Below are 8985 nucleotides of genomic sequence, written 5' to 3'. Positions count from 1 at the left end.
TTCTTTCTTCCTTCCTTTCTTTCTTCCTTTCCTTTCCTTTCCTTTCCTTTCCTTTCCTTTCCTTTCCTTTCCTTTCCTTTCCTTTCCTTTCCTTTCCTTCCTTCCTTCCTTCCTTCCTTCTTTCTTCCTAGTAAACTAGATGGAAAATGTTTGAGCTTATAACATTCACATACATACGTATATACACTCAGGTGCACACACTGGTTATTTCACATGCAGCCTTTCAGGAATGTAGATGGTGATCAGAAATTTGGTATGTTTATTTTGGACACTGCAAGCATTATTTTTTGAAGCCCATGAATGAGTGACATGGTGGTGTTCATCTTGTCCTTGTAGATTGCTGTTAGTGTGTCCATTCTTCCTCCCTGTAACAAAACCCCTGAGATCATCAACCTAAGGGGTTTACTCTGACTTATAGTTTCTGTTCCTGGTCACTGGCTTTGTGGCTTTGGGATTGTTCTAGGCTAGGATAGCATGGGGAAAGTGTGGTGGGTGAGTCGTCAAGGTGTTGGCCTGTCTCTTTCAAGGCCATGTCTCCAACAACCTAACTTCCTTTGACTAGGCTTCGCCAATGAAGTTTCCACCATTTTCTGATAATACCACAGGTTGAAGGCCAGGCCTTTAACCTACCATCCTTTGGAGGACACTCAAGGTCAAACAGGAACAGACAGGGTAAGAGTGTAGTGCTGTTCCCAGCAGCCTCCATCTCCCCACCTCTAGGGTGTTGTCTGGTTGGATCACTTATTGCACTGTGTACTCGTGCGCATACCCCTCCTAAGAGGGGGCCAGCCTCTTCTTGCACAACCAGAGCTCATCTTAAAAATGAGTGACCAGCTGAACCACAAAGGACAAGGCAATCCTTACAGCCTTTGCTTCCATTCTTTGACATCACAAACAGTGGAAGTTGCTAAGGAAAGCTTTTTATCTGATTTAGGTATTTCTTTCTGTAAGCTCTGAAAGAGAGAGTAGATGAACATTTGATCTCAGACCAAGAGTTGGGTGAACATTGCTGACAATCTGGATGCCTGAGGACAGGTGTTTTATGCTAAGTGTGCTGAGACCCTGGGTTCCCTCCCAGCACTGCAAAAAACGCTACTCTTAATTACAAAGGGGCTTTCTCTGACTGTGTCATTCTTCCCATATTTTGCCAGAAAACCCTTGATGGGTGTGTTCTAAGAACAAACAGATGTTCGCACGGGACTGTAACTTTTCTTGAAGTTACGTGTGGAAAAGTATCACGGTAAAAATGATAAAAGATCACTAAAGATCCAGAGATTAACTCTGTGATACATTTTTTACAGCCTTGTTGGGGTATAGCTTACACACAAGAAGCTGCCCATAAACTGTGTCATTTCAGTTGTGGCATGTGACTGTCTGTGGAACAGCACCATGATCAAGATAAGAAAACAAACATGGTGCCTGAAGTTCTTCAAGCCCTCTCTCAGTCTCCCCATCCCCCACCAGTTCCCTCTGTGGCAGCTCTGTTTTCCTCCCAGATACACACAGATTTTCTTACATCATCCTTGGTTTGTATTTTTATTTTCTAGAGTTTTATAGAAATGGATGTATACAGTGTGCACTCTTTTCTTGCATGAGTGTGTCTTCCTCTGATCTACAATAATCATTTTGAGAGACATCCATGTTCTGTCTGTGGACAGCACTGCTGGGTGGAATTTCATCTAGGGTTAGAGGCTGTTACCATGATGCCCATTTAGTCCATTGATTTTATTCAGGGAAGATCAGATGGACAAGGGAAAAATATCTAGAAAGCAGGCATATCCAGGGTCTATAATGTAGTTTGAAGATGGTCAGAAACAATATCCCTTTAGCCTGAAATGTTTTGCTAATTGGCCTGGACACTTGCAGTTTGGCTTGGCCTTTGACATTTCTGGTCATCCTGACTTCCAACTCTGAATTTATGGGGATGTTAGAAAAATGGGTGGTGGTAGGCATTAAATATAGGGCCTTACCCCAGTGAATACTGATACCCATGAGGTGTCGATTAGGATACCAACTAGGATCTTTGGATGTTGGGTAGAAATGAACAAATCCTATCTAAAACTTAAATTTGTTTTCCTCTTTCCATGAAAGACATCACTGTTCATTCAACCATTTACGGTCCATTCATCCTTCATTTTATTTTATTATGTTTTTTTTTTTCCTGTGGTGCTGGAGTTTGAACCCAGAGCTACATGGATGGCAAACACTCTGCCTGCCATTGAGCCACATCCCAAATCTATCAGCTTCTCTCCTGCTCTGCTCTGTCTAGTTAGTCACAGAGTTATAATTACGTTCTATTCTATTTAGCCCATGGCTTTGTCACTTGGATTATTGTAATCACCTGCACTAACAGAGTTCTTGGATCCACTTATCTTTCAGTCCGCACTTCCTAAATACTGCGCCTCATGCTGTTTTCTGTAGGGCCTGTAATCCAACTTGGGGCTTTGCATATGCTAGGCATATGCTTTCCCATTTAGCTACACCCCCAGACCAGACACTTAACTAAACTTTCTTGTTTGTTTTTTCTTTTTCGAGACAGGGTTTCTCTGTGTAGCCCTTGCTGTCCTGGAACTCACTCTGTAGACCAGGCTGGAGCTCAACTAATCTTTTATTTATTTATTTATTTATTTATTTATTTAAGCTTAGTGTCAAGATTAAAAAAATGATTTTATTTATTTTATGTATATGAGCACACTGTAGTTGTCCTCAGAAACACTGAAAGAGGTCATCAGACCCCATTACAGATGTTTATAAGCCACCATGTGGTTGCCGGGAATTGAACTCAGGACCTCTGGAAGAGCAGTCAGGGCTCTTAACCACTGAGCCATCTCTCCAGCCCCTTAACTAATCTTTGACTGTATGTTTTTTTTTTTTTTTTTTTTTACTTAAACATGCAGTAATAGATTCTCCATGCCAACAACTCCAAACCTCTTATCTCATCATATAGACTTTTTCATGCGATCCCTTACCTACACCCTCAGCTTTCTCAATATATTGGGTATGCGTAACGTGTGCATGTGCATGTGATACTAACTCTTATTTGTCTTCCATGGCTCTCCCTAACATTCCTCTGTGCCCAGAGCATCTTAGGTGTACTTGAGAGTTTTCAGCAGAATCATCTGATTCTAAATTCAATGCTTTCACCTGTACACTTCTAGCTTGGGAGCAAGTCCCAGTATCGGGATAGAAATCTGGTCTAATTCAAGCGACATTCATTGAAACAAGCACTAGCTTTAAGCCACAATTTGACTCTGACACCAGACCGAACCTGGAAACTATTGATGGCCTGCTGTTGTGTCAGTTATACTGCTTGCTGGAAAAAGTTAAAGCCAGTGCTAACAGCTACATATTCCCATCAATGACCTCTGAGTTATCACATACGCCAACTGCCCAGGTGAAACCAGATCACTTTCATCTGACTTAGGTGCTCTGCCAATGCTGCACACAGTCTTGTGCTCATTGCAGTTAAAACTATAGCTATACAAAACACAGCCCCTGGTATAACAGATTTGACCATGCCCAGAATTGGGGGAAAAAAGAAGTGGTTCCCTGATCCCTGGGAAACTTTCTCCATGAAAATTTCTAAGAACAACATGGGTGCTACACCCCTCACTTCCTACTCGTAGCAAAAATCCCATTCTAGACTCTGAGGGAGGTTGTGTTTAGAGTCTGAGTCCTTCTCTATCCATTGATCATTGGATAAAATTTCCAGGCTACTTCAGAACTGTCTGGTGATTCCTATACAATGGTATTGTGTAGGAAAAGAGACTGTAGGTTCTGAGACACGTCACAAAAGCACATTAAGAATGAAGGGCCCCTCGTACTTGCGTCTAGGCTTTGACTTTTTAACCCCCCCAAGTTTATGTGTCTAGAAGTGGGGGCCTTTGGGAAGTGAATGGATCCTGTAAGCTCCGATACAATCAATGGCTCAGCCAGATGTTAACAGCCACATGCTCCCAGCAGTGAGCACAAGTCACCACATACTCCAACTGGGTTCATAGATGCATGGGTTTTCGAGGAGGGACTGTGCTACAAGCACTAGTTGCTTCCAGACCACCGTGATGAGCTGAGAAGGTACTTGCTCCCCTGCCAGAAAGCTTTGTGTTCTTAGAGGCTCAGAATCCATGGAATGGAAACCTCTTGAGACCGTGAGTCCAAACAAAGAACTCAGTCTTCCTTCTGAACTGATCATCTCAGGTGTTTCTGTAATGGCAACGGAAAACTTATGAACACACCTGCAACGATGCTATGGCAGAGTTCTTCAGCCACCACACTGTTGGGTGGCTTAGGTTGGGTACTTCTTATTCTCCCCTCCCCGAATCCTGACAAGTATGGAGGAGGAAGCTATCTATCTTGTGCAGTGTAAGATGTGATCAGTAGCTCTGGTGTCTATCCCTAGGGGCCCAGTAGCACTCTGCCTCACCCAGGTGTGACAACAAACACGTCCCAGGTGTTGCCAAATGTCCATCCCTCCCTGTCTCCTCGTGTATTGTCACAAAAAAGTCCCAGTTAAGAAACAACGTGATGGGGCTTTAAAAGTGAGGCACTAAGAACTGGAAGGCAGTCTCTTGCAGGTTTCCCAAGTGTGGTGTGCTGTAACGTGCTGTACTGATGTGGCTGTGTCATAAGGGTTGAGAAGGGTTGTGATGTAGGCATGCGCTCACAGAAGGCACGTGTTAGCTTTCCACCACTGTGATAAAAACACCTTAGACACAGAACCCACAAGAGTTATGGCAGGGCAGTGGTGGCACATGCCTTTAATCCCAGCACATGGGAGGCAGAGGCAAGTGGATTTCTGAGTTTGAGGCCAGTCTGGTCTACAGAGTGAGTTCTAGGACAACAGGGGCTATACAGAGAAACCTTGTCTCAAAAACAAGCAAACAAACAAAGAATAAGGATTTTGTTGGTTCATGGTGTCAGAAGTTTCAGTCTATGGTTTCTAGGATGCATTGCTTTTGGTCTGGTAGGTACAGTATGTCCTGGCGGGATGTGTGATAGGAGGACATCATTGTACCTCATGCTGGCTGGGAAGGAGACAGAGAGGAGAGAGGAGAGGAAGAGACCAGAGCTCTAGGACCCACTCTAAGAGTACTTTTCTAGTGACCTAATTCTACAAAGCCCCATGCCCTAAAGGTTTCCCCACTTCCCATAACCCCACAAGCTGGTGACGGGCTTTTGGGGCGTGTTGAAGATCCAAATCCACAGAGTTCATGAGGAAGTCTTGAGGAAGATGGCTTATTGGGAGGGTGGCTTTGTATAGAACCCACAAGAACAGAACCCAGTCTATGGTAGTGGTTCTCAACCCATGGGTCTCGACCCCTGGCGGGGGATGTGGGTGGGTAAACCAAAAATATTTACATTACAATTCACAACAGTGGCAAAATTACAGTTATGAAGTAGAAGCAAAATAATTTTATAGTTGGGGCTCACTATAACACGAGGAACTGTATTAAAGGGTCTCAGCATCAGATTGAGAACCACTGGACGAGGGGATGGGCGAGATGGAACGTTAGTGCAAGGTAGGACTAACGTATCTCAGCCAGTCCTACTGAACAAAATTCCAAAGAGAGGAATCACTTGTTCCTGGGGGAAGATCAAGCTTGGGGAGAGGCTGGGCTGTAAATCCTGGGAGGGAAGACTTTAATGCACTTCGAAATCAGGCCTGAAATACCCATAATGTTTGTCAGTTGGCATTTCAGTGTTCTTGAGTCAGCGCACAGGGCGTGGGGAATGAAGTATGGCAGGTATTTGATTTAAAAAGCCGGCACAGATTTAATGTCCTGATAAAACGTATTAAATCTTTTAAGGTTTTAATGAATCTAGTATGTGTTTCATAAATCAAGAACTCCGGCTAAACCGTCTCCAGGTTTAATAAGAGCAAACTAGGAAATTGCTCTAAGCAGAAGCAAAATGCATTTGTATCACACTGAAAAGTAATAGATTTTTTAAGCTGAGGGGGTCTTTCTGGGCCTTTTAAACTGTTTGCTTATTACATTGCTCCAACTCCTTCAAATATTAAACCACAGGCAAGCATGTGCTTAACCATATCAAGATGTGGACCGGTACAAAGGTAAATAGTATTTGTAAGAGGGAAGAAAACAAGGCTGGCATTTTCGTTAATGTCTTAACCCTCAGTCAAGGGCCATCTTGATTTCTGAACTTAAACCTGGCTTTGTGCATCCTAGATTAAGGTGAAGGTTAAAATAGCTCTGCCCCTACCTTTTCTGTTCTTGGGGTGGCAGCCAAGGACTTGTTCATGTTACTAAACCAGTGCCCAACTACTGCTCCCGGCTTCCAGCGTCAGAAATCTTTATTAATGGTCTTAAGCCTTCTTTCTCCACTCAGATTGCTTCTACATCCTTACCCCCTCTTAACACATTGCAGACTGACATGGTGAATATGCCAAGTCAGCCTTGAGATTTCCAGCTGTCTGGGGGTGGTTGTCAAGGGTGATGGACCCAGATGCAGCTGTCTAGAGCAAGCCTTCCGACCTCCATCCCCTAGACAACGATGTTTGTTTATCTCTATTCCTCTTCCTTCTTCTGGTCTGATGGCTGAAGCTCCAGGGTGGGTGGGAACTGCCTTAGGGGACTTAGGTGTCACAGATGGGTATCTCCAGCAGGGCAAGCCAGTGCCCCACCACCCGGTTTCCTTTGTGGATGGTGAGGATCTGGGTGAGATGGTAGTTGGGGGAGTTGGGGGGAGGTGGTGTTGAAGGAATGAAGAGTGGGGGGGTAGGGCTTGAACATTCCTCTGCACAAAAGCTGGCAAGGCTTGTGAGCTCTGCAGGGGAGGGAGCAGGCTCCATAAAGCTCAGTGTGGAGAAGCCTGTCCAACCTCATTAGCTGTCACGGGCAACAATACTGATCTGGCAATAAAAGGCGATTCCAAACCTGTTGGTCATTAATCACCCGCCTGACAGTTTCAAATGGAAGTGGAAAAACTTCACCCCCCTCCTTCCCTGACCCCCCTCCCATGGCCCACTGGAGTTTAGAGTTACCTCTGAGTAGATGTGTGGGTTCCCTGTGGCACCCTGGTCTCTTCTCCTGTGGTGATTTTTCAGGTCCCTTCTCAGTGTAGAGAGGACGGTTGGAGCCTGGCAGCCTGGCAGTGAGGCTGTGTGTGGGAAAGTTGAAAAGAGCTGGCCTCCAGAGACTGCCTTGTGCCCTGTGGGACACAGGGCTTGGCCTTGGCAGCCGTGAGGTCTGGGTTTGTCTCATCTCTCTAGGCCACCTTTCCACACCCTCCCCTGGTTCCCTGGCACATCATCTCCTCCTCCCCAGTCACAGAATGCCAGCATGCGCACATTGGTGTCCCTTTCTTTGCTCCTACCCTCTGCTCCTGAATAGACAGAGTTTGTTCTCAGGAAAACATTTTGTCTCCGTCTTTCTGTTGAATCCTTCCCATTCCCAGAGGCCCTTTTGTTCCCATCCTTCCTAGTAGGGGCATATGGTGAGGAGTGATATCTGGTGTGTAAGAAGGAAAGTGGAGGTGATGGAGGTGTGTAAGAGCCCCTTAGCTCTGTCCCTCTGGGTTATATGCACAGAGGAGGAGAGCAGAGAGCCGAGAATCCCCCCAGGTCACCTAGGAGACCAGACTATTCTTAAAGTCGCTTGACAATGCTTCAGAGCACCTGGGCCAAGTTGCCACTTGAAGGGAGGACATTGGACTTCTGCTAAGTAGCATAGCAGAGGCAAGAGACCAGTGAGGATTAGCCAAGGCGTTCTAAGCAGTGGCCTCATACAACTACCAAGCTCTGGATCTGTCAGCGGGCATTGGCAAGTAAGATGACCGCTGTTGCCAGGGAGAAGAGAGGTTGCAACACAGTTTCCAGTGGCTGGAAATAGCCCTCCACTCTTTCACACCTTCCTGTGTCCCGGAGGTTCACACTGACCTGGGCCTTGGCTGTGTCAGCTCCCTTCCCAAACAGACTTCTTGCTATTCCTCAGAGCTTAGGAAGACGATAGTAACTTCTGATCGCAGTCGATCCATAGAACATCCTCTGGCAAGAATTAAACTGGAGAGGAAGGCAAGGCAGACTATAGTAGTTAGGCCCATTTCCCAGTACCTTGAACATTTTCATTTCTCTAATTGTCCCTTGTTTTCTCTAATCCTGTGGTCATTCTTAACCCCAGGTACACATCACAATCACTTTGGGGGGACTTTGAAAATATACTAATGCCTGGGCCATATTTCCAGTCGCACACGCATGCATGCATGCATACATACATACATACATACTTACTTCAATCCTCTTTTGTCCCTCACCTCTCCTGCTTTCCCTCTCTCTCATGCTAATGATCACCTCACCTGAAATATCTCTTTTTCTTTGCCTGTTAACTCACTGATGCCATCACCTACAGCTTGTTTCTCTTTACATAAGAGAAGAAACAAAATGCGTGGTTGTTACTGGGGGAGTTAACACACGTATACACCTTAGAGAGATCGACTTATTATTTTTAATAATGTCTGTGTGTGGCAGGTCTGTGAGTGGGATTGTGTGCATGAGGGCCAATGGCTGCAGAGACCTGAGGTGTCAAATCCCTTTGGAGCTGGAGATGCTGATAGCAGGGAGCTATCTCTTGGGAGTACTGGGATTAGAACTCAAGTCCCCTGAAAGAGTGATCTGGGCTCTTAATTTCTGAGCCACCTCTCCAGCCCCATATATTCCTTCTCCCCCGCCTCCATGTGTTTTTACTTTAAGGCTTGGTTTGAAATGGTGTAGGTTCTACAAAGCTGAGAGGGGAAAGAAGCTGTAAGCAAGCCAGGACTACTGCATAGAGGAAGGGGCTGAGGTTGAGCACTGTGGGTTGAGAGGTGGAGTTAGGATAAGGAGACATGTGGCCTCCCTTCCCCCAGCCTGGAGCCTGCCTGCTCTAGGGTGGAGCTATCGGCTCATTCGTCCTGCCACGCCCACTGCTGGAACCTGACTCTGCTGCCTGGAGGCACACACGTGTTCGTCCTGCTACTGGACCCTGAGTTACT

At 45.7% G+C, this 8985-nt stretch overlaps 1 protein-coding gene across 1 annotated transcript in view; it reads right to left on the bottom strand.

Annotated features, from left to right (window-relative positions):
* Erlin2 (ER lipid raft associated 2) overlaps positions 1 to 7093 on the bottom strand; it is a 28596-nt gene extending 21503 nt beyond the window's left edge. The window contains exon 1 of the mRNA XM_029480444.1: positions 7001 to 7093. The gene's annotated coding sequence lies outside the window, so the exon portion shown is untranslated. The remainder of the gene's footprint in view (positions 1 to 7000) is intronic.
* Positions 7094 to 8985: the final 1892 nt, after the last annotated feature.

The sequence above is a fragment of the Mus caroli genome, chromosome 8 (assembly GCF_900094665.2).
Source record: "Mus caroli chromosome 8, CAROLI_EIJ_v1.1, whole genome shotgun sequence".
NCBI classification, from domain to species: domain Eukaryota; kingdom Metazoa; phylum Chordata; class Mammalia; order Rodentia; family Muridae; genus Mus; species Mus caroli.
The sequence above is the reverse complement of the archived record's forward strand: the minus strand, read 5'-3'. Positions and strand labels throughout refer to the sequence as shown.